The sequence below is a fragment of the Myodes glareolus genome, chromosome 15 (genome assembly GCF_982192425.1).
Source record: "Myodes glareolus chromosome 15, mMyoGla1.1, whole genome shotgun sequence".
In the NCBI taxonomy this organism is placed as follows: domain Eukaryota; kingdom Metazoa; phylum Chordata; class Mammalia; order Rodentia; family Cricetidae; genus Myodes; species Myodes glareolus.
The window spans coordinates 4,946,008-4,973,180 of NC_142040.1; the positions used below are offsets into that span (position 1 = coordinate 4,946,008).

Below are 27,173 nucleotides of genomic sequence, written 5' to 3' on the forward strand. Positions count from 1 at the left end.
TTGAAGTAATATCCTCTATGCTATCTGACCACCAAGGATTAAATTTGGATAGCAACGACAACAAACTCAGTGACACCGAGCAAATATCTACTGAATAAAAAATGAGTTAGACACATTAGAAAAGAAATTCAAGACTTCTAACATTGAGTGGAAGTAAAAACAGCATACCCAAACAGATGGAACACAGTGAAAGTTGTTTTTATTTTATTTTATTTATTTTTTTTACTATGAACCACACTTTATTCAGTCATTTTCTTTACAGTTGAAACTCTGGGAATTCAAAATTAACATCCTTGCCCATGAGCTTCATATACACACCAGAAAAAGTTTCGACCTTGTGTTCCACGTTGTTCTGCTGTGCTTTGTCTAAATGAACCCTTATGAGCCAGCTGCCGTCCAGTTTCACACAAATCCCCTTACCTACAGTTTCACTTGGGAAGACCAAGTCCTCAAGGATGGCATCATCACTGTGGTGAGGGTGCTGCTTCCGAGACGCTTTTGCTTATTTTTCGCAGGGCTTTTCCGAGTTGGCTTGGGCAGAAGCCTTCTCTGAGCAATGAAGACTAAACTTTCTTCAATTCATGAACCAGCCGGACTTGGATTTTCTGGAAAGATTTCATCTGAGGAACTGGTACAAAAATTATGATGGCTTTCCAGCCACCACCAACTTCAGTTTCCTTGTCCCCGACCTTCCGCAGCTGCGCCTTGAGATCTGAGTTCTTCTCCAGCTGTCGAAGTGCCTGAGAGATGCAGGCCTCCAACTGCTTGAGCTGAACGTCCTTATGGAGTGCTGACTTGGAAAGAGGCCCAGCTCTTGTGAGAGAAGGTGGTTTTAAGAGGTAAGTTTATAGCACTAAGTGCCTTCATAAAATTATTGGATAGATATTACACTAGCAACTTATCAGCAGACCTGAAAGCTTGTTGGCTTCTTTGAGCCTTCATTTGCCAGGATTCTTGAGCCTCTTTATTCGCTTAGTCGTTGCTATTCCTCTTTATTCTCCAGGAAAAGGTGAGTGCCCATTCCACAGCCCCATGCACAGGACAATCAGAGGCAGACATGACAGGGAGTCAGTCAAGCAGGAACTCCATTTATTACTGTGAGCGTCAGTTTATATAGCTTAAGTGACATGGTGTGACATGGGGTACCTCTATCCAATGAGAGGCAGCCAAACCCACCCTCTGCCTGGAGGGGCTCTACCTAATTTTTGCTGTCTCATCCTCATTCAAACATGAGCCAAGCTTCCTTCTGTCCTACAGGCCTCGAGGTACAGGCCCTGAGATAATTTTGGCTCAACAAAAGCTCTGGAACAACAAGAAGATATAATGCCCTAAAGGAATAGACAGAAAGACATGTTCAAATTCAGTGTTGAAATCAATAAAATGCAAACAAACAAAAACAAAACAAAGAATCAATAAGACGAAGAGTTGGTTCTTTGCAGAAAATCCATAAGATAGACAAACCCTTAACCAAATTCCCTATGGCAGAATGAGAAGGGCCAAATTAACAAAATTTGAGATGAAAACAGCAGATACTGAGGAAATCCAGAGAACTATAGAACATACTCATAAGAACATACCTGCACTCCAACAAACTTGGAAATCTAAATATAAGTATTGCAGCACGGATGGAAAAGTATCCTGGCAGTTGGCAGCCAAGGAAGACCACACAATTACTAAGTACCGCAGCGCCAGGAAAAGGTTTCCCCAGTGCAGCAGCCCTGCTCGGGTAGGAGAGGATTTCCCCTGTGAAACTATTACAGTTCTGCTCTGAGCTGTACCACTCAGCTCCAGGGAAAATCGTTACAGCTGGGCTTCACTGGTGAAAATGTCACACCACACAAGACTCACGCAAGAGATTTATTGGGAAGGAAGAATCCAGGAGGGTGACTGCATCGGATGAGAAACTGAACAGGGTACAGCAGCAAAACTGAACAGGGTACAGATCTTAAATAGGATTTCTTTCAGTGGGGGGAAGTGGGCAGAGCTTTCCAGGGTGGCTTGGGATTGTTGGATTTTGGTGGTTTGATTGGGGGGGGGGCAGCCTCAGGGATTGGTAACATTTCAAGCATAGGGACCTCAGGGATTGGTTAGATTCTTCCTTCTAACTCTGTGGCAAGCTCAGGAATTGGCATGTGATTTCAAGCCCTAGTCCTAGGGTCAAGTCAAGGTCAGGGTGTCTTTCCTTGGCCCTTTTCAACCCTACACTAAAGGAAATGGATAATTTAATTTCCTTGATACATATCACCTAAAAGTTAAATGAAGATCAGTTACACAATTTAAACAGATACATAGACCCATAACCCTTTATGAAGTGAAATAGAAATAGTCATTAAAAGTCTTCCAACCAGAAAAAAAAAAGAGCTCAGGGCTCAGGACCACAAGGTTTTAGTGCAGAATTATATCAGACTTTCAAAGAAGAGTTCATACCAGTACTTCTCAAATCATTCCAGAAAATAGAAACAGAAGAAACATTGCCCATTTCATTTTATGACGCTACAATCACCCTGGTAGCTAAACCAGAAAACTACCCAACAACAAGAATTATTGACCAATTTCTCTTATGAACATAGATGCAAAAATGTTCAATAAAATTCTACAAACTGAATCCAAGAACATATTAAAAAGGTCATCAACTACAGTTATGTAAGCTTCATCCCAGAGATGCAGAAATGGCTCAATATATGTGAATCAATAAATACAATCCACAACATGAACAAACTGGAAAACAAAACCCACGTGTTCATCTCATTAGATGTAGAGAAGACCTTTGACAAAATCTAAATGATATTTAGACCTCATGATAAAAGTCCTTGAGAGACTAGGGCTACAAAAGAAATACTTCAACATAATAAAGGTGATTTACAGCAAGCCCACAGTCAACATTAAACTAAAGAGAGGGGAACTCAATGCAATTCCATTAAAACCAGGAAAGAGAGAAAGTTGTTAACTCTATCCATATGTATTTAATATATAGTACTTGAAATCTTACCTAGAGCAATAAGACAACTAAAGTGGACCAGGGGTACAATGTGGAAAAGAAACACAAAGTTATTTGCAGATGATGAGATAGTGCACACAAGCAGCTCTTAAAATTTCATAAAGAAGCTCCCACAGGTGATAAACACCTTCAGCAAAGTAGCAGGATACAAAATTAACACTCCAAAATCAGAAGCATAAAAATAATAAACATATTGAGAAAGCTACCAGGGAAACAACACCTTTTACAGTAGCCTTAGATAATATAAAGTATATTAGGACAACTCTAACCCAGCAAATTAAAGACTTGAATGACAAAATCTTTGAGTCACTGAAGAAATAAATTGAAGAAGGTATCAAAAGATAAAAAGATCTCACATATTCATGGATTGGTAGGATTAATATTGTAAAATTGGTCATCCTACAAAAAAACCATCTACAAATTCAATGCAATCCCCATCAAAATTCCAACACAATTCTTAACAGAGCATGAAAGGACTACATCAGCTTCATTTGGAAAGAAAAAGAACCCCAAATAGCAAAAGCAATCCTTAATAATAGCAGTACTGCTGAAGATGCCTCCATCCTTAGTCTCAAATTGTACCATAGTAATAAAAACAGAATGATATTGGCATAAAAACATACATATTTGTTAATGGAAATAGACTTAGAGACTCAGAAATAAGTCCACACACCTATGGAACCTGCTTTATATATATATTTTTTTTAAAAAAAAAAAAAAAGCCAGAAATACACACTGGAAAAAAGAGCATCTCCAACAAATGGTGCTGGTCAAATTGCCTATCTGTCTGTCTGTCTGTCTGTCTATATAAGAATGCAAATTCATTCATACTTACTTGCACAAAACTCAAATTCAAATGGATCAAGGAGCTTAACATAGGGCCAGATACACTGAAGCTGATAAAAGAAGCATCAGGGAAAAGCCTTGAACTCATTGGCACAGGAAAAGACTTTCTGAACAGAGATCTGATAGCACAGGCACTAAGCACAACTATTACTAAATAGGACCTCATGAAATTGAAAAGCTTCTGTAGGGCAAAAGACGCCATCATTCAAACAAAGCTACAGGTTACAGAATGGAAAAAAAAAGACTTCTTTTAATCAAATACACACCTAATAGAAGGCTAATATCTAAAATATTTGAAGAACTAAAATAAAAAACTAGATATCAGGAAAACACATAACACAGTTTTTAAAAAAAGTACAGTTTTATAAACAGAATTCTCAATAGAAGAATTTCAAATGTCTGAGAAGCACTTAAAGAAATTTTCAATATCTTCATTCTTCAGAGAAATGCAAATCAAAATTACTCTCAGATTTCATATTACACCAGTCAGAATGGCTAAGATCAATGAAAGAAGTAACAGCTTATGATGGCAAGGGTGTGGAGTAATTGGTTGTGGATGTGCAAACTTGTACAGCAACTATGGAAATCAGTGTCAGTTCCCCAGGAATATGGAAATTGATATACCTTAAGATCCAGCTTTACCTGTCTTGGGCATATACCTAGAGGAATTCTACTACTATAGAGACATTTGCTCATCCATGTTCACTGCTACTCTATGCATAAAAGCCAGAAATTGGAAACAGCCTAGATGTCCATTAACATATGAATGGATAAAGAAAATGTTATATGTTTACACATTAGAATATTTCTCAGTTTTAAAACTGATATCATAAAATTCACAGGCAAGTGGGTCAAGCTAGAAAAAAAATCCTCCTTTGTATGATAACCCAGATGCAAAGAGATTAATAAGGCAAGTATTAATTTATATGTGGATGTTAGTTATTAAGTCTTTGATAAAAGGCTATAATCCATATAACCTCAAGTTATACATAGAGTAAGGGACTTGGGCTGAGAGTGGTGATGGATTTCCCTAAGAAGGGAAAATAGGTGGTTTGGACGAACTGGGTTAGGAACTGGAAGAAAATATTCAAATAGTGATAGGGAGGGAAGAGGGAGTTCAGTAAGGTAATATAGGGAGAGACAGCTAAAATTAAGGACCAATTGAGGAATTTTACAGAAATCTAATGCAGTAGAAGCTTCGTAAAGCATATAAATATATGAAAAAACTCTAAATAGAATCACTAAATAATGGGGGAGACAAATCCTCAAGTAGGTATCTGTAGATGTTAGCTCGATTCGGGAAATGAGCAGGCTATCTTAAAGACAAACAATTATATTTTTTCTTATTATAAGGGGAAACTCATACCACAACAATGGAAAGTCCAAGTTGCGCTGTATCCCGCGGGAATCACCCAGAGAGATTGGGCACCTGGTCTGAACCAATTTTTCTTTGGGGTTCCAGGAAGCCACGCCTTAACTAGGTTCCACTTCTTAAATATGACTGGTTAATAAAGCTTCCGCTATCAGATCTCTCTCCTCATGAAGAGAAACCTTCACTTCTAGGAATGGGTTAGGTCTAAAATAGCTGTGGGTCAAATGGGCCCATGAAAACCTCAAACCGCCCAGGATATTATCAAGGTTCTTGGCTGCTTTCCAGAAACTGATGGCAGGGCCCTGCTGCTGAAGACAACACTGGCACAACTCACTGAATATGAAGAAGTGGAACCTGATGCCTAACTAAATCTTCACTCCTATTGACTAGTGCTCATAGTACTAAAAGGTGCTCTTTACACCACTAGAGTAGAAAGGTAAAAACCAACTCAGCTACAAACTCTTTGACCTACAGTAGTGACTTGCTTACAAGATACGCTGGTGCAATGATGACACAACGCAGATGAGATGACCAACTACTATCTGGTTGCATAGAAGGCCCTCATGGTATGAAATTCATCCTGGACACTGCTCAGGGGACCGAGAACCTGAGACTAGATAGCTCAGGGACATATGAGAAAACCAAATATACCATTCTGCTAGAGGAGCATAGGAATAAAATGACTCCTGATGACATTCTTCTATGCTCATAGATAAGTGCCTTGCTCAGTCATCATCAGGGAGCTTCCTTCTGCACTACATGGGAACAAATACAGAGACCCACAACTTGACAATGTGTACAGAACAAGACTTTGGAACTCTCAGCGCTAAAAGGAAAAATCTCCATCAAATCCCTCTCCTCAGGGCTTACAGAATCCTATGAAAGTGAAGAAGATACAGGACACAAGCAACCAAGGCCTTCTATATAGCAGGACACATTTGATCTAACAAAGATGTAACAACATGAACAGGGCCTGCAGATATCTAAGCTAGATGTGGTCCTAGTGCAAAAAGTGAACACAAATTCCCATCTATGACCCAGAAGCTATTGAGATCTACCAGCTAATAAAAAAATTAGTTTTCTCCAATGGAATGTCTCTGGTTTTACAAATCACTCTAAGAGCAGGCTACATACCCAGTAGGAGAAGGACAACACAAACAGACTCAATGGCATTTTTGAACTTTTTTGTATCATTTTGCTTTTCCTAGATTTTTAAAAACAACAACAACAACAAAAAAACTTACCTACATATTGTCTTTTTAAATGGGATTTCTGGGTGTGTGAGCATGTGTGTCTTTGCATCTAAATCAGTTTCTTCTGCTTTTTCTTTGGTTTCTTTGGTTTGATTTTATCTTATTTTATTATTAATTTTTAAATTTATGTTTGTTTTCTAAGGAGTGAGAAAAAAGGGTATAAATTTGGGTTAGAGGGGAGATAGGGAGGATCTGGAAGGAGCTGGGGGAAGGCAAACTACAATAAAAATATATTGTATAAAAATAAATATATTTCCAAAAATAAATAAATAAATAAATAAACCTCAAAGTCCACTCCAGTAACACTCCTCTCCTTCTTCTTGAAGACTTCACCTCCTGAAGGTTTCATAACCTTCCTAAACTGTGCCACCACCTAGGAACCACGTTGACTTGTACACCTTTAAATATTTCTTTTGAACTTAGGATAGAAGACCAAAATTCCTCATATTCTTTATATGGTAATACCTTATTTTGCAGTTTTATATTGTAGCCTCATACTAGAAAAAAAAGACAGAGTATTATGTAAAGTTACTGTGGACAGAAGCTGCTTGTTTGTTCTCGACTGCCCCGACCTGAAATAATCACACAGAACCTATACTAATTACAACACTGCTTGGTCAATCACCTAAGTATATTGCTAGTTAACTCTTATATCTTAAATTAACCCATTTTCATTATTTTGTATTTTATCACGAGGCTCATGGTTTACCAGTAAAGTTCCCAGGCACCTCTTTCCTTGAGTGGTGGCAGCTCTTTGACTCTACCTTCTCTCTTCTAGCATTCTGGTTAGTTTTCCTAACTAACTCTATCCTGACCTTCCATTGGCCAAAACAGTTTTATTCATTAACCAGTAAAAGCAACACAAATTCAGAAGGACATCCCACATCATTTCCCCTTTTCTGTCTAAATAAAAAGGAAGGTTTTAACTTTAACAGAGTAAAATTACATATACAAAACAGGTACCAAGCAAGAATTATAGTTGCAATATTTAATTTGTTTACATTTGGCAAATTAAGGGAAATATTCTATCATCTCTCCTATCTTTGTGAGGCTAAAGTTTTATATTCAATCCATCTTTTATAATTATAGCTATCTTTCTTCAACTCCAACAAAAACTCCAGAGGATATAGTATTACCTAAGTTAACAGGAAGTGCATTGTAAGCAACTTCCAAAACTCTAGAACTGACAGAGACATTTTGCTGCCTGGCCAGTCATCCAAAGTTCTTGTGTAACATTGGGGCATCCATCTTCAGCCCACAAACCCATAGTATCCAGCAGACTTTTACATGAAGCAGGAAATTTGAAGGACTGTTTTGCCTTTATTTGCAGTTTATCACTTTCTTCTGTGTACTGAAGAATGTTTGATAGCCTATCTCATGAATCTGGTACCCTGAAGGACTATCTCACCTTTAGGCAAGTTCAGCACTCATTTTTTTTGTGTGTCCTGGATGTCCAGTTAATGCAGCATAACATTAAGCAATCCACACAAAAGCAATTTCTTGCACAAATAGCTAACCAATTCCATAAGGAGCCTCTTTGATGCCCAACATCCTCTTGAAGTAGATTGGTACTGCCAGAAGCAGGTATGTCTCATTGTCATGAAAAATCTAAAGTTCTGAAAACACTCTAAATGCCATATTTTTTAGGTCTTTGAAAGATTTGCATAATACCTAGCCATTTGAAATATGTCTCTTTACATCTAGAAAACCTAACTAACAACTACAAGCTTGACTATAATAGATGACTCTCCATTAACCTGTATTTCTTAATTTTATATACCAATTTTAAATGAGCTACACAAACACAGTACTTGAATCAAGAGCAGAAATACATTTAACAAAGATGACCTTACATTTGTATCAAAAGACGAAGTCTACGCAAATGCAAAATACTCATCTCTATATCATATTCCCCTTTAAATGTAAACAAACATTTATAAAAATATTTGAGAATTTAGGTGTCGTTTTCTCTAAAGTGCTTACTGCTTTTGTTGGTTGAAGTAATTTTGGGGCTCACAGAGACTTTTGGGGGGTCTTGGTCCATGAAACCACATCAGTCTAGAAGAAATCCATGAGTTCTCATCCTCTGTGGAAACAAAATCAGAACCTCTTTTCCAAAACAATATATTCTGAGACCCAAATTTTGAAGTCAAGATGCCTTTAAAATATACATGTTAGTTTAGCTTATCAGCCCGTACAATGAAATATCTCTCTGTACTTAGCTTATTTACTATCAAAAGCTTTAAAGAAAACACAACAATATAGATATTCCAGACTCTCCGTGTATTTTTCATCTTTACGTGGCTTATTTTTCTTACTCTGTTACTTTTTCTACAAGTTTAATATTTATTTTATTATCTTTACTCCTTTAATCTATGACTGCCTGTACTCTTTTGTAACTATCTATACCCTTTTCTCTCTCTCTCTCTCTCTCTCTCTCTCTCTCTCTCTCTCAAGGTTACATATATTTCTTCAACACTGTGGCCCATTTAGAGGTCTTTTCCATCTGAATTTGCCTTTATTGCATATCTGTAAATATTTTCTGACAAAGAGTGCTCCCCCCCCCCCAAATGCTAAGCAAGCATGGCTAGGACCAACTTTGCTGCCCTGCATGTTGGCTTTGCCCAGTCAAACATGGAACAGGCATATTTACTGCCTCTAAGACTGCCAGGTAGGAGTCATCCTCACCACCTCAACTCTGGGTAGCATCGTGCAGTATACATCCTTTTTTATTCAAGTAAAAGCTAACTCTGCCATGCAGTGCAGTGCACAGCCTGGAAACACCTGTGTATGGTGATAGGAATCTGTCATGTTCTCCTGCCTGTGCATGCCTAGCAGATCAGATGCGGAGCACTGAGCTGTGAACAGGGTCTCTGCTACTTCCTCCCAAACCCAAGTGGGTGCACAAGCATTGGACCCAAAGTGGGTGGCAGGCATGAGCACCAAACATTTGTTGGGTACCATTCTGTCGATGGAAGCCTTTGGTCATTCTCAGCAGTCCAAATCCAAAACAACCACACAGAAATTACATTAATTACAACACTGCTTGGCCAATTTCTTAAACATATTGCTAGCTAGATCTTATATCTTAAATTAACCCATTTTCATTATTTTGTGTTTTATCTTACAGCTTATAGTTTACCCGTGGTAAATTTCCTGGGCGTCTGTCTCCTTGGCAGGTACATGGAATCTCATTAACTCTACCTTCTTCATCCCAGAATTCCATTTAGTTTTCCCACCTAGTACTATTCTGCCCTGCCATAAACCAAGCAGCTTTATGCATTAACCAATAAAACCAACACATATACAGAAAGACATCCCACATCACATTACAGTGAAAAAAAGAAAAAGCACCAACTGGAAAGACACAAAGAATAAATTAGGATGCCCTAAAGGGTGGCAAAGTAGATCAACCAAGAAAGGACATGGGGGAAGCAAGATGGCTCAGCAGATAAAAGCACTTGCTGTTCATGCCTGACCACCAAGTATTTGAATGCACAAGCTTATTGGAGACATTTCTCATACTAACAATTATGGTTTTATTTTGTTCTGTTTTGATTTTATATCAACAAGTTGATTTCTAAATAGGTTAAGTTGCAACTAGGAGATGCTGCGTTTGACTGCGAGGAGCGGCTGTTCTGCCACCTTCATGGCTAGGTTCTAAGAGTCAGGCTTGAGAGGCAAACACATTTGTCATTGTGGATATGGTAAATAAATAAAAGAGGAAATTCTGACTTTCAACACAGCTCTGGATTTTTTTTATTTTTTGAGACTATAATATAATTTCACAGTTTCTTCCTTTTCCTTCCTCCTTCAATACATTCTTATATACCCTTTCTTGTTCTCTTTCAAATGCATTGCTTCATTTTCATTAATATGTATACATATATATTCAATATCACATAAATACAATCAACTCAGTCTGTATAATATACTTTTATGTGTATTTTTAGGACTGACCATCTGTTTTGGACAGCCAATTGATATGCTGTCTCTGAGGAAGAATACTTTTTTCCGTTCTCTTGCATTTATTCCAATGTACTATGTCCTACGCTAAATTCCTTCTGTAGTGGTTGAAATGTTAAAGGTTTTTCCACATATGCTTACAGTTTTAACTGGATGAAACAGTTTTCATTTTTTGCTGACAAATGGTTAAAAAGCTGACAAACTCAGAGATCCACCTGCCTCTGCCTCCTCAGTGCTAGAATTAAAGACATGTAGCACCATGTATGACCAGTCCTTTTACTTTATAAAAGGGCTACATATAGATCAACAATAGATGGAGCATATTTTGCTTATTCTTTTCACTGTTTATGTATTTTTATGTTCTCACTAGCCTTTTGATTTTAGAAAACTGTAATTGTATGCACATAGTAAGTAATATGTACATGAATGAATACATAACGTTTGAGGAATAATTTGCCAGGACATCACTAGAAATGATATGTTTGAAAGATAGTTTGTCTCCCACTTTGCTAATAATTGTTATTTTTTAACTCCCATTATTAATTATACCGGCTATTTTTATCTTACTCCTTGGCACTCTGTTAGCAAAAAACATATCACTTTTCTCTTCCTTTTTAAGCCCTTTAACAAACACAAGAATGAAAAATGAATTAGCTTTGTTTATGTTATCTGCCTTGGCATTTATTTGGATTTGTTGTTTGGGGGAATTTTGTAGGTCATAATTATTGAATGTACTATTGCTTATATTTGCTTTCTTTGACTGTTGTGTTAAATGGTAATAAACCAAGCATCTGAAACAACAGCACCATATTGTCTGGAGAGCAGATATCTAAAAGAGCATTGCCAGCAGAGCCACAGCCCTCTGGACATTCTAAGGAAGAATCTACTTGTCACACCTTCCAGCAGTTGATTGCTGGCTAGCATTTTTTATTTTTATTTTTATTTTTCCATTCAATTATTTACACTTTCTTCCCTCCTCCCAATTCCCTCCTGCTCCCCCATACCCCCTCCTCCCTCTCCTGCCCTGTTTGAGAGAGGGCCTGGGATCCTGCCCAGTGGGAAGTCCAAGGCCCTCCCCCCTACATCCAGGTCTAGGGAGCTGTGCATTCAAATAGACTAGGGTCCCAAAAAGCCAGAACAAGCCTTAAAAACAAGTCCCAGTGCCTTTATCAATGGCTTCTCAGTCAGCCCTCATTGTCAGTCACAATCAGAGTTCGGTTTGATCACATGCTCATTCAGACCCGGTCCAGCTGGATTTGGTGAGCTCCCATTAGAACAGGCACACTGCCTCAGTTGGTGGACCAACCCCTCGTGGTCCTGACTTCCTTGCTCATCTTCTCCCTCCTTCTGCCTTTCAAATGGACCTTGGGAGCTCAGTCCGTTGCTCTGCTGAGGAACTCTGTCTCTATCTCCATCCATCGCCGGATGAAGATTCTATGGTGATATTCGAGATAATCATCAGTGTGAAAGTGGGGCAAGGCCAGTTCAGGCACCCTCTCCTCTGCTGTCCAAGGACCTAGATGGGGACATCCCCGTGGACACCTGGGATCCCCTCTAGAGCCAAGTCTCTTGCCAACCCTAAAATGGCCTCCTTAATGTAGATTTCTTCCCTGCTCCCATATCCACCCTTCCTCCATCTCCACCCTCCCACTCCCCCAAGCTCTCTCCAGTCTTTCCCTTCTCCCTTTTCTCTCTCCCTCTCCCCATCCCCCAAGCCCACCCCCAGCCCTACCCCCACCCCCCATGCTCACAGCTTTTGCCCTGCTATCATGTTTGCTTTCAATTTCCAGGAGGATCTATATATGTTTTTCTTTGGGTTCACCTTGTTATTTGACTTCTCTGGGCTTGTGAACTATGGGTTTAATGACCTTGGTTTATGGCTAGAGTCCACAAATGGGTGAGTACATAACAAATTCATCTTTTTGTGTCTGGGTTATCTCACTCAGGATAGTGCTTTCTATTTCCATCCATTTGCATGCAAAATTCAAGATGTTACTGTTTTTTTTACCGCTGAGTAGTACTCTAATGTGGATACATTATGTATATACATAATGTGTATACATGTATGAGGACATACATATATATTCAATAACACATAAATACAACCAACTCAGTCTGTATAATATACTTTTATGTGCGTTTTCAGGACTGATCATTTGTTTTGGACAGCCAATTGATGTGCTGTCTCTGAGGAAGAATACTTTTCCATTCTCTTGCATTTATCCCAATGTACTATGTTCTATGCTAAATTCCTTCTGCATTGGTTGAAATGTTAAAGGTTTTTCCACATATGCGTACAGTTTTAACTGGATGAAACAGTTTTCATTTTCTGCTGACAAATGGTTATAATGAACTAATGATCATAAGTTTTAAACTTACGATCTATCTACAAAAAGACTAAACTAGTTTGAACTTGTTTTGAGGTGAAAATGAACTAATTGTGTACAGTTAGTCTGAACAAAAGGAATAAGCAAGGTTTTAAGAGTCTATAGTCATCATGGGACAAATAGATCTAGTTATAAAGCATATCCTAGTATATTTTCTATATATCAAAATTATACACCTAAATAAAAAGTCATTTTCCTGAACATCCACAGATATATGTGTCCATAAGATTGAATTGAAATCATGAGATTGCTTGTACACATTACCTGAAAATGCGTGCTAATAGGATAATACCATAGCTGCTATTACACAAGAGAAATTACAGATTAAAGCAACAGTTTTCATAGTGGCCCTGCAGGCCCTACCAAGTAGAGTTCCTCCATCTAAGAATAATTTCTATGGTGGGATGACACCTGAATTATCAATTTCTATAAGCAGTCCTCAGGGATTTACCCCCAGATGAGGTAGAGGTAGATATCTGAGGCATATTTCACATTGCTTAACAATTTGGTGAGCAGCTTCCCTTGCTAATATAAATTGTTTTCATAAACTTAAACTATTTTAATGGTGAAGAGCATATGATCATTGAGCAAGCTCAACCTGAGATAAAGGAATTACTTTGGTAAGTTTATCAGCTAAAGCATTACCTTATGCTAATGGACTGGGAAGATTTGAATGTGTTCTGATATGCCCCACAAAGCATGGCAACTTTCTTTGTTGTATGGCGTTTTGAAACTGCTGGAACAGTATCTTAACTTGCTTATGGCTAGTCCAATATACAGGATGATTTCTAAGACTTGAAGAACATTAAATATATATCAGCTGTAAGTATATAGATTAAATGATTTATTGCCAAAAAGTTCAAGCACTATAGCCACAGCCTGCAGTTCAACTATTTGAACTGAAGCTGGTTCTGTTTGTATGACATGTCCTTCACCATTAACCACATATGCAGCCCTCCCATTAGAAGAACCATCCATAAAAATTAACATACCATTCTTTAAAAGATCTTTTGCTACAACTTTAAGGGAAAAAAGAAACGTAGTTGCATGAATTTCAGTAATGGATCAGTTGGAAAAAGATTATTAATCTGTTCTTCAAATGGAGCAAATACAATTACCAAAGAATCACTATTTTGGCATAACCAATCAATCTGTTGCTTAGTATAAGAAACATTGATCATAGCAGGTTCTCTGCCAAAATATTTCCTAGATCCCATCCTGGTCTTCTGTGCTAAGCAAGCTACTGCTTCAAAATAAGAGTTTAATACCTTAACTGGTACAATGGGAAGGCGTAGCAATAGAAGCAGACCATTTTGCCATAAAACTGTTGTAGAAGTAAGTTTTATAGGTAATAAACATGCTTGACAAAGCTGATAACAATCAATATAATGTAGCTGTTGTTTATGTATAGCATACTCTACCTGGGAAAGTACCTGTCTGACAGTTTCTGTAAGCTGTCTACTGGAATTTGGATCTCTGTTCCCTTTAAGAATTTCACTTAGTGGCTCAAGGTCTCCTATAGAAAATTTTAAATAAGGTCTTAACCATTGGATGTTTCCCAACAACTTTTGAAAATAACTTATATTCTTTAAACCATCCTTCCCAATCCCTAATTTTTGAAGTTTAATTTCTTTAGGATGCAACATATGACCTAAATACTAGAAAGCAATAATTACCCCTGCGTGACTAAGGCTCTTTTGTAGTAATCCATATGTCTCAAGTAAAACTCCTTCATTTCTCTGGGTAAGAAGGATATCATCAATATAATGGCTAATGTAAACTTGTGGAAATTTTTCTTTAATGTTTTGTATAGCCTGAGCTACAAACTTCTGGCATAAGGTGGCACTATTTGCCATACCCTGAGGTAAGACACTCCAGTGATATCTTTTCTTTGGCTCTCTAAAATTAACTGAGGGAAAACTGAAAGCAAAACTTTGGCAACTTTGTGGTGCCAAAGGGATGATATAAAAACAATCTTTTAAGTCTAAAATAATTTTATGGGTGCCTTTTGATATAGCTGTAGGAGAAGGTAGCCCAGGTTGTAATGATTCTATTAGTTGCATGGTCTCATTAACCTCTTTTAAGTCCTGAACTAATTTCCACTTCCCTGATTTCCTTTTTTTTTAATTTCTAATTTTAATATTTTTATTCATTTTTTGTTGAGATCTATATTTTTCTTCACTCTCCTCCTGTCTCTCCCCTCCCTCTTTAACCCTCTTCCAAGATCCCCATGCTCCCAATTTACTAAGGAGATGTTGTCTTTTTCTACTTCCCATGTAGATTATATCTATTTAAGTCTCTCTTAGTGTCCTCATTGTTAATAACAGAAATTGGAGAATTCCATGGGGAATTAGATGGCGTAATATGACCATTATCCAACTTTTTCTGCACTACCTCCGGGGCATCTTGTAATTTTTCTTCTGTTAGAGGACACTGATTTACCCATACAGGCTTGTCACTTTTCCAGACTGTTAGATCTTCATGGACTGCAGGTTTTTCAATGACCTTTCCTAAAAAATACCTTAATTCTGCCCTGGGAGGCCTTTTGTTAGGTATGACAGGATCACTTCTTCCCTTATTTTCCTTGCCTAGGCTTTGATTAGGTAGTAATCCTTGCTGAAACATTTGATCAATAACAACTCTGTTGGGGGAATATCAATATACCCCCATTCTGACCATAATATCTCAGTCCCATAAATTTATGGGTAAATGAGGAGCAATATATGACTTAAAAGTTCCTTCACGGCCTTCTTCATTCTTCCAGTAAAGCTCATTACTACTTTGTTCAGGATTTCAATTCTGACATATCCCTTGTAGCTGTGTAATAGTCTCTGTTTTGGGCCATTTAGAAGGCCATTGACTGGCAGTTTTAATGAAAATACCTTCACCAGTATCTAGAAGACCAGGAAAAAACTTTTCCATCTATTAACAAAGTGAGTTCTGGCTGCTGAGGACCTATGGCTTGTAGCCAATATGCATCCAAAGAACCAAATCCAGCCTTTCCTCTCTTATCTCTCTTAATTTGATTTTTTGGTCTGCACAGTGAGAAGTAAAATTAATTGTGCAAGCCTCTGACCTGTCTTTGCTACAGAAACTCCATTAAATGAGTGAGTCATAACCTTGATTTCCCCTTCAAAATCAGATCAATGACTGCAGGGGCAACAAGAATCCCTTGCATGGTGATGCTACTTTTCCCCAACAATAGTCTTACAAAGCCCTCTGGTAAGTGCCTGTAAATCCCAGTGGGGGAGCTTTCATTCCCAAATGAAGTCAGAACTGGAAGAGCTGAAATTGAGCCCTGCACTGACTGGGGTTGCTCTGCAAAGGCCCGGAATGGATTTCCCTGTGGGAGGACAGGCTGTTGAGTTGCCCCAAAATTTTGCCTCAGTGTAAGGCTGGCCCCTGTGTCCATTTCCCAAAAGGAGGTTCCCATGGTCATCTCTCTTTGATCTGCACTCACTAGTCCAGCTCCCTCTCCTGCATCTCTTGTATAGTCCTAATTCCTTTTCTGCCCTCAGACTTACTTATCTATAAGAACTTTACCTGATCTGATGCCCCATAAGACTGTACCCAAAACAGCTTCCAGGAGATGTAGCTCTGTAGCTCTCATTCTCCCTGGGCCTTGATTTCTTTAATTGCCTTTCTCTATAAAGCAGCACCTATGGTCAGTTCCCACGTATATGAGTGACCGATATCAAAACAAATCTGAATATAATCAACAATGTTACTTTTCCTTCTAATAGGTCTGAAAGCTGCTTTGCATATAGCACTAGCACTTTCCAAGGCTAGCTGTTTACGTACCAAATGTCCTATTTCTGTGTCTCCAATCAACCAATTAGATGCCTGTTGTAAGACCCCGCACTTTTCAGTGGACATCCACACCCGATCCAGGCGCGCGCTTTCCCGAACTCGGGCCGACGAGAATGGACGATTGTCCTGAGGGTTAAAAGAGACACACACAAAAAGAGACCTTTGCTCATTTACCAGAGTAAATGGCAACTTTATTAAACTCAAGTCGGGTATTTATAGAAGTGGGCAGGGGGATCAAAAAGGGCAAGGCCTCCTCCCATCCAGGATCAGGAGGAGAAGATTAAAGGCCTCCGGCGCCTCAGGCAGAATCAGCTAGGGGAGGCAGGCTATGGGCCCACTGCTAAAACCTTGAATACAGGTGGAATCACCATAACAAAGAGAGCCAGGTTCTTGCTAAATTATCCCCTCAAGCCAGAGCTAGTGCAGAATCTCCAGGGAGCCGGAGGTCACGCGGCCCTGCTAATCGCCAGGAGAAGGGAAAAAACCTTGGTAGCTACAGCCTGTATCAGTCTGGAGATAAAATCTTGAAACAATTTGTCTGGTCCCTGTCTTAAACTAGACAATTCCTCAGCCTGCTCTTTAAAAGATGGAAGTCTATTCCAGGCCTTTTGGCAGCTGTATTAATTTGGGCATATGCTGTCATATGAAAGTTTAACTGTTGATCTGTCCCTGTATAAGGTCCCTCACCTACAAGCATTGCATATGAAATAGGAACTTGTTGGGCCCTGTTTCTCTCAGCTGTGGCCTGACATTATTCTACAAACTCAGTTTTCCACCATAGATACTCCTCTCCTGGCAAGCAAGCTTGGGCTGACTGCTTCCAGTCCCCTGGGGGCAAAGCTTCTAGAGCCATATGTTCCAGTAGTGTCCTCATGAAAGGAGCTGTGGGGCCATATTGAGCACAAGCTACTTTTAATTATTTGAGTAACTTGAACAATATGGGAGTATATACTCCGAGTAGATTTCCTTGACTGTCTCTTTGCTCTATTACAGGAAATAATTGAAATCCTTGCATATCTTCCCCTTTGCTAGCAGCCTCTCTGATAGTGCTCGCAAGGGAGACTCAAGGTTAATGTTAACTGTTTGCCTTGCTCTCAGAGCTCTTTGTACTGCAGGTGGATCTGACCCAGCTATTATGATAGGAAGAGAGTTGCTCTCCTGGTAAGAGTCCAGGATCTGCAGAGTTTTTAGTGCCTGTGAAAGTGATGTTACCAACTTTTTCAAGCCTCTTAGCACCTGCCGAATCTTATCATCACATTCCTCTCCATCAGCATTGCTGGTCATTAATGAGGGAGGTGAAAACTCATCAAAGTCCTCCAAGTCATTAGGCCCTAACTGATTAAAATCACCCAGTACTGTAACTGTATCTAGCAGCTCCACTGATGGTACAGGGGGTTCTGTTTCTCTTATAACTAAAGAGGAAGTATTTCTAGCTGTTTGGAATTTAAAACCAAACTCTCCCGTATTAGCACCCAGAAATGAAGCATATCTGTAGATATATTTTCTGGTCCATAATTGTCGTGACATTGTTGGATCTTTATCCCAATATCTTTCGATGTTGCAGCATCCAAGGTCCTGCCCTTGGAGAACCAAGGGCATAGCTGCTCTATAAATTCCAAAAATTTCTGTATTTGATGCTGCTGTACTCAGGTCCCCTGTCCTTTAATATATCTCCAACCAACTGTATAGACAGTTGATTACTTTTTCCCTGTCCCATAACTACAGTTATTACTTACAAGTTTTACTTCTACTTTTTTGCCCTGCCTCTCTCTTTCTATTCTATTATCTATTAATTATTTCCAAGCATTCATCACTCACATCTCCATCTTTAATGCAGTTTTCTTGCAGGGTTTCTCACGTACTCCCTTGTATGCCTGGCCTCACTTGTGTGCATTTCAGGGTTCACTGGACAGCTTCACAGTTTGGTGCTATATGTAGAGAATTGGCCTCTACAAAATCACCTCTTACCAGGGTAGGGGCATGGGAATTTTAGAAATTTAAGTAAAGAATATGAAGATGCATAAAAATAATAAGACAGAAACCATAGAATAATACCAGGAGAGTATTCCAGTGATTATTGAAATCACATGCATTTATTTTTCCACAGTTTTTATACCCAATATAAATGGGGGGGTAAAATAAAGACACTATTAGTGTGATACAAAGAATAACTTACACAGTCAATGGCTTTATCACTCTGGGACATCAAATCATTACCATTCTGTTATCTAGGTAGTGAAATTGCTGTAGATCACATAACCTGAAGGTCACTCTTCCCCAGGTGACCTCATAGTTAAGAAAACCAAGCAAGCACATCCTGAGTTGGGACATGCAACTATGCTTTTTGATCATTTGTCAATCATTTGAGCAACCTCCAAACTCTCTGACTGTCAGACAAGATGAAAATAGGCCCATATTTTTGGGTCTCCACAGGGAAGCAACCTAAAAGTTATGACCCACGTAAACTGTCAGCATGGCACAATATTAGTGGCACAGATAAGACATATTCAATAAGAGGTGTGTGCCTTGTCTAGTGCTAAAAACCTAGCTAACTGATCAGTGCCAGTAGAGTCATTGTTATTGAACAATAATGTAGAACCAATACTCTATTATACCAGCATAATCCCTAGCAATAATGTATAAACATTTGACTTTATACCACAGATAAGTGTAATCTTCACCCCTCAACAAAGAAATGTCTCTCTGCAATAGATGGAGACCACTAAAGAAAATCACCACCAATTAAAAGGCAGAGTTATAGAACCTAATCCTAATGGATACATCTTCAAAACACTCCCACACCTGAGGCTTGGGGAATATTGGGGAAGAAAAGGCAGAAAGATCGTAAGAGCCAGGGAATTTCTGTGAGACTTTTGTTTTCCAGTAACATCAGACTTACATCATGTTACCAACATGACCATCCAAATATGAGATGAACAAGGATGACACCAATGAGCATGTCAAAGTACACGAGGAAATGTCCTTGAGGCCTCAACCCTACACAAGGAATTCCAGACGACTGAGGAAAGTTAGGAGCTGTTTCTAGGAAACAGCACACTACTTGGTTGCCTGGTGCTACACTGTCATATACAAAAACATAAACGTAAGTAACATTTTATGGACTCAACAAGTAATATTTGAGAATATATATGTATATACAAATGTGTCAGGGGCAATGAGAGATTCAGCAGGTGATAACTAGTGTTCAATAGGCTAACTTACCAGACGAGTGTTTCCCTGATAGGTAACCCCAACCTGGAAAGGCTGTGCAGTTACTGGCTGTGGAAACCAGTTACTCCTGTATGTAATTTCTCTCATGAGTCATTTCCTCTCTTCCCTAAGAACTTCATTTCTTCCCTAAGAATATCTTTGGGTGTTTTCCCACTGCTTGTGTGTTTATTTCATGAAACTATTCCATCCACTGTGTACATATATTTGTGAGTGGTGAAGAAGATAACTTTTTATTTAACTATATAGTTTTGATATATAGAATATATATTCAGACATGCTTCATAACTGGACTTATTTGTCCCATGAGGACTTTAGACACTTGAAAGCCTAGTTTGTTCCTTTTTACTTGACTAAAATAAAAAAATAACAATTTCTCCACAGCAACGCAAACTGCACACAATCAGCAAATGAATGAAAAAATACAATGTGGTATACTCAGTGAAGTTATGTTTGGACTTAAAGAGATCAAAGTATGTCTCTTGCAGAAAATTGTGTGGAACTAGAGATTATTGTGTTAAATAAAATAAGCAAGTCTCACAAAGACAAATATCTCCTGTTTTTATCATATCTGGAGACTGAAGAAATAATGATATAAAAATAAAATATGTGGAAGAGAAAAGAGGGAGAAGGAATAAGAAGAGTATACAGAGTAAGTATGACCAAAATATTATATATGCATGAAAATGCCACTTTAGTTGTATAACTAATATATGCTATAAGGAGTATGTGTCCTCAAGGTGAAAGTGATGTGGCAGTGTTTTCAAATATATAACTTGATTTTCTCTTTTACCTTAATGACTATGATGCTGCTATGATGGGAGACAGTGTTATAGAAGACATAGAAGAGCCAGAGTAGACCACGACATTTTTATAGAAATTGGTATCAAAAGAGATATACCTGGGAAAAGTTGTCTTCCTAGTAAAGTCATTTATTTTAATATTTATGAAAACTGTCATCTTTTCCTATAGTATGTCAAAAGCTAAGTCTATAGGAATTTATTCAATCTGCTATAATATTATGTTTGTACTCTCTGGGGGGTAAATGATACCCTAGCAAAACAGCTTTGATCTTTGTGTTAATTTTAATAAGGTTTGAGTATTTGACACTAGAACTCATGTGATAGAGTTTAATTTACATTGTGAGCTATTTAGAGGAAGAATGTTGTTGGGAGGCTGCTTGTTGGTTCCTGGGTGTTCACCCTGAAATAATCACACAGAAACTCTATTAATTAAATCATTTCTTGGTCTATTAGCTCTAGCTTCTTATTGGCTAACTCTTACATATTAATTCTATTAATCAGTGTATCAGAACAAGACTGTGGCTTACCAGCTAAAGTTCTGGCATCTGTCTTTGGTGGGGCTACATGGCTTCTCCCTTCGACTTTGCTTTCCTTCTCCCAACATTCAGTTTAGTTTTCCCTACCTCACTCTGTTCTACCCTATCAGGTCAAGCCAGTTTCTTTATTAACCAATGGTATTTACAGCATGGAGAGGGGAATCCCACATCACCTTCCCCTTTCTGTTTAAATAAAAAGGAAGGGTTTAACTTTAATATAGTAAAATTACATAAAACAGTTTTCAAGCAAGAATTACAGTTACAATATTTATATCTATTTTATCTTTTATCATAACTAAGGAAAGATATATTATTATTATCTACTTCTCAACTCCATCAGAGACTCCAGAAGGATATAATATTACCTAAGTAAACAGGACATGGATTGTAAGCAACTTCCAAAACTCTAGATTTGACAGAGACATCTCACTGCCTGGTAAGTTACTTAAAGTCCTTCTGTACCATTGGGGCATCCAATCTTCAGCCCACAGACCCATAGTGTCCAGTAGACCTTTCCATGAAGCAGGAAATTTCAAAGACAGTTCTGCTTATATTGGTAGTTTGTCAGTCTTTTTCTTCTGTATTCTGCAGAATGTCTTGCAGACACTTTGATGAAGCAGGAACCCTGAAGGATCATTTCACCTTTAGGTAAGTTCAGCAGTCACTTTTCTGTGGGTCCTTCATGTCCAGTTCACCTAACATACCATCAAGCAGTCCAGGGAAGAACAGTTTCTTGCCCAAATGACTAACCAAATCCATAAGGAGCCTCCTCAATGTCCATCTTCCTCTTGAAGTAAGATTGGTGCTACCAGGAGCAGATGTGTCTCACCATCATGAAAAGTCCTAAATTCTTAAAACCCTTTAAATGTCATGTTCTGTAGTCTTTGAAAGATTTGAAGAATCCCTATCCATCTGAAATACATCTCTGTATATCTAGGAAATCTAACTAGCACAACTACAAGCTTGATTATTATAGATCACTCTCTATTTACACATTACATTTTAAATGAGCTGCACAAACACCATACATTAATCAAGAGGAGAAATACATATATAATAAAATTGACCTTAAATTTGTATCAATAAACCAAGATCCATACCAATGCAAATCTCTATAGCATATTCCCCTTTAAATGTAAACAAACATTTATAAACAATATTTGGGAATATGGGTGTAGCTCTCTCGAAACTGCTTCCTGCTTTTTTGGGGTGAAGTAATTATTGGGGGTGTTTATTGCAACCTTTCAGGGGATCTTGGTTCATCAAACCACATTAGCCTGGAATGAATCCACAGGGTCTCATTCTCTGTGAAAACAAAACAAAACAAAAGAACCTCTTTTCCAAAACAACATGTCCTTAGACTCAAATTCTGAAGTCAAGATAACTTTATAATATACATGTTGGTTTAGCTTAGCAGCCCATACAATGAAATGTCTCTCTGTACTTAGCTCCTTCTCAGTCAAAAAGCACAATAATACACATAATCCAGACTCTCTGTATTTTTCCATCTTTATGTGGCTTATTATTATTTTTCACTCCTTTTAGTCTGTACTCTGTCTCTTTAAAGACTTTACCTTTTTTCAAAACCATTTATTTCTTTTTATAACTGTCTATATTATTTTTCTTCTTTCTCCCAAGCCTATATACATTTACCCAACACTGTGACCCATTTAGAGTTCTTTTCCATCAGGATTTGTTTTTTTTTTTTTGCATATCTATAATTATTTTCTGATCAGAAAGTCTTCTTAAAATGATAAGCGCTTCTTAAGAATCTAAGCTGCGGCCTTGCTAGGGTTTATATGACCTTGCCTGCTTGCTTTGCCCAGTCCAACATGGGGAAGAAGTCCATTCACTGCCTCTGAGCCACTCACACCACCCCAGTTCCAAGTATACAGCGGGTCTATGTCTAGCCATTAAGCAGTTTGTAACATGCTGCTTACAAACCCAATTTAAATGCTTGGCCTCCTGAAAGAGACAGAGGTTGCACTGGCAGCACAGCCCAGAAAGTCAGCATTTCAAAGCTGCTCAGCTTTTTTTTTCCTGCTACCTCTGCTACTGTTGAGTTAGGAAAATCTCTCTTAAAGGAGCTGTGGCGTGCCAACAGCAAACAACAAGAAAATGTGTTAAACTCTGTATTTTTGTGTCTGGAATTCCTTTTTAAGCATTATCAGGTTTTAAGCAGATTTTAATTTGCCTCGTTGGTGCCAATTTGTTTTAAGGAGGACTGCTTGCTTGTTCTCAGTTGGTTAGCCCTAAGATAATCACACAGAAATTATATTAATTAAATCAGTGCTTGGCCCATTAGCTCTAGCTTCTTATTATTGGCTAACTCTTCCATATTAATTTAAGTCATTTCTATTAATCTGTGTATTGCCATGAGGCTGTGGCTTACCAGCTAAAGTTCCAGCATCTGTCTTCAGTGGGGCTACATGGCTTCTCCCTTTGATGTTGCCTTCCTTCTCCCAACATTCAGTTTAGTTTTCCCTACCTAGCTCTGTTCTACTCTATCAGGTCAAGCCAGTTTCTTTATTAACCAATGGTATTCACAGTCTGGAGAGAGGAATCCCATATCAGAAGAGAACTTATTTTAGCCATGATGTTAAGAGGGGAGCTCTTGGGGGGTATTAAGAGATGATATGAGATCTTTAGAGTGGTTGCTGATAGCTTTGTGAGAAGAGAGACATTACACATAAGCTGCTCTATCCTATGATATTTGGAACTGTGCCAGTAAGACATGAACTCATCGGAAGAAACGTCTTGATTCTTAATCTCCAGAAACAAGGCAAAATTCTTTACAAGTGCATCCAACCTCAAGCATTTCTATCTATTTAGGCAAATTGAATGGAACATTGGAGTTATGGTGCCCTTCTTCTCTCAGACACTAAAGGTTCACGTCCAAATCTTCAAAAATGATCCTTAAAGTTTTCTGTGACTTGGGGTTTCAGGATGTACTATGGGGGATAGAGACTGAGAACTGAAATCATGGCCTAAAGTCATCATGACCAGTAATAGGAGTTGGGAAAACAGTCAGGGCTGTTCTGACAAAAAAAGTTCTTTAAGTGTCATTTTAAAGGGCCATAAACTCAATTAGCTCCAGAAATGCTGTTTTATGTATGGATTTATATCTTGAATCTTAATGAGTAGAAACTGTGATTCTAACAAAGGTGGTTTTGTTGCTCACAAGGAAAAGAGCAACTTAACATTTGAGGCTATTCTCTGTTGCTGTTTTTTCATGTATGCATGTACTTATAGTTCACCAAGCCATGTGGCTTCAGATTCGCTTCTACCCATGAGTTTCTATTGTTAGATTTGGTAATTACTTCCAGTGATCTGATAAGTCCTATGGCACACCCTTCTTGTAATGGTCCTGCTTGAGAATTATAGATGGTAAATGATGCAAACAGTTCAGCGTTCTGCGTGAATATCCCATGTCTAAACTGGAAAATCCCACAAGCGGTTTCTTTTCAAAACACTTCTAGAACAGTTGTTCTCAGCATTCGTAATGTTCTACCGTTTAATATAGACACCCCAACTATAGAATTATTTTCATTGTTACTTCATAACTGCAATTTTGCTACTAGTAATCATAATGTAAATATCTGTGTTTTCCAATGGTCATTTGACTTACCCCCAAAGGTGTTGTGATTCATGAGTTGAGAACCACTGATCTAGACCACAACTACTTCTTCCCTTCCTCAGTCAAAGCCACCATTGTCTCTTGGTGATGGCTCTTCTCTTAATTCTTCTCTTGCCCTAAGCCTCAACTTTACTGTCAATACAGATGTCACAATGAGCCTCTTAAATCCAATTGGCTTAGAGAGAAACTCTACCCAGCACCCTAGTATGGCTTCCTAATTTACCCTAAAGATCTTTGTGTTGCCAAGAGTCCTTCCCAGTTTAATCCTGAGCCATTACAGCAGTGTCTTCTCTTTCTACTGCTTCTTCCTCAGGATGAACATGTTTCTGCCTCAGCCTCTTTGAAATTAATATTTTCTCTTCCTAGGAGAAAATTATTTGAGTCTTTCCTTGAATCTTTTCTCCATGTGCGACGCTGTCTCTTACATTCCAAGACTTCTGTATGTCCAGAATTGACACATATGCTTTTAATAATACTCTAGAATATATGTGCTATCAATATTTTAAATGTTATAATAAAAACAATATGAAATATTCATTGAAGACTTTCTGTGTAGCCTGTATTTTGCTATTTCTCGCTCCTCTGAGGACAGTCTATTTCCTTTGTTTACCTTATGACCTACAATAGATCTTAGTTTAGATGATATCTCAATTAAGATATCAAACATCTTTACTGAGCATTCAAGAGTGATTTTTCTACTCCTCACTCTCGTGTATTCCCTTACAGTCACTTTATATAATTTATTTTCTGTTTGTTTGTGTTATGTGTGTATATGTATATGTACACTTGTGGTGTGTGTGTGTGTGTGTGTGTGTGTGGTGTAGTTGAGCATGCCCATGTGGAAGCAAGAGATTGACAATAGATATCCTTCTCTATTGCTTTCCACCTTCTGGAGACAGAAGTTTGTAGTGATATTTTGTTTGTAATCTAACAAATAAAGCTTGTGTCAAGATCACAGTGCAGAGTTAAGTCACTAGTTAGGCATAGAGACCAGGCAGTGGTGGCACATTGGTGTGGGAGAATTGTCTGTATTCTGTCAATCATATTTTTAATAAAATGCTGATTGGCCAGGCAGGCAGTATAGGCGGGAAAACCAGACAGAAAGTAGAGGTGATGCAATGAGAACAAGAGAATTCTGGGAAGCAGGGAGGTTCCTCTGTCACTCCTGCGCAGACCACCAAAGAGGCAACATGTAAGCTGTCACATTGAGAAAGGTACTGAGCCCATGTGGCTAACATAGATCAGAATAATGGGTTAAGATAAGTCATAAGAACTAATAAGTAGCCTGACCTAATGGGCCAATCAGTTTATAACCTTATGGAGTCTTGTGTGTGATTTTCTTTGGGCTTGCCAGCTGTAGGGTACTGGGCGGGACAAAAACCCCAACAAGCCGGCCCGTTGTACTACAGCACATACCTTTAACCCTAGCACTCAGGAAAGAATATGGATCTTTGTGAGTTCAAGGTCACCCGGGGCTACATAAGATTGAGTTTTTCTAAAAGAGAAATAGAGCTCACATAAAGGTGATCCCAGCACACAGGCCTTTAATCCCAGCACTAGGGATGTGGGATAGCAGTGATAAAGCTGGGCAAAGAGAGGACTATGAGGTGGGAGGAGATATGGAATAGCATGATGGTTGAGGATTCAGTCGGAGCATGCAGTCTGAGGTTTAACAGAGACAGCATTCAGTCTTAGAATTTGTACAGACAGGATTGCCCCTTTAGTCTGAATATTGGTAGAGGTAAGAACTCTCTAGTTGTTGGCTGCTCTGCTTCTCAGACCCTTCAACTTTCATTCTTGATATATGACTTTTAGTTTTTATTATTTAGAAATTTAGAATTCATGATATTTTTGGTGCCCAACACTTGGTGTATGAATTCATGAGAAAGCTATTTGTCTGTGGCTTCACAGTCTCCAGCATAGGCTGGAGCTACATGTGGCAGAAGTCACTGCCCCACTGGCTAGATTTTCCTTTTTTCTCTACTGGTAGGCTTTCCTTGGACCCTCTACTCAGGCTGCTGTCAAACCAGATCACTGCCTTGAAATCTAATCTGGTTTCTGTTGTTCTACACAGCAGAGATCAGTCTCACATTTTTGTTCTTAGACATGTCTGCTCCTGGCAGCATCAATCTATTTCAGAGAAGATAATGGGCATCAAAGAATCTCCACATGGGGTTTACTTTCTTTGTGTCAAAAATAAACAATTGAGCAAGAAAGTGCTTTTGCCTTGATTGCTGACAGTATGCTGTCCAAATTGAATAAGCAAGACCCAAAAGAGAATGACCACAAAACCTTTCACAGACAAAACAGGACAGTTCTTCAAAAAATCCTGCTTCA

The 27,173-nt window shown here is 38.4% G+C and overlaps 1 pseudogene; it reads right to left on the reverse strand.

Moving 5' to 3' along the window:
• Positions 1–256: 256 nt before the first annotated feature.
• LOC146891679 (small ribosomal subunit protein eS7 pseudogene) lies at positions 257–18,231 on the reverse strand (annotated as a pseudogene).
• Between the last annotated feature and the right edge of the window lie 8,942 nt (positions 18,232–27,173).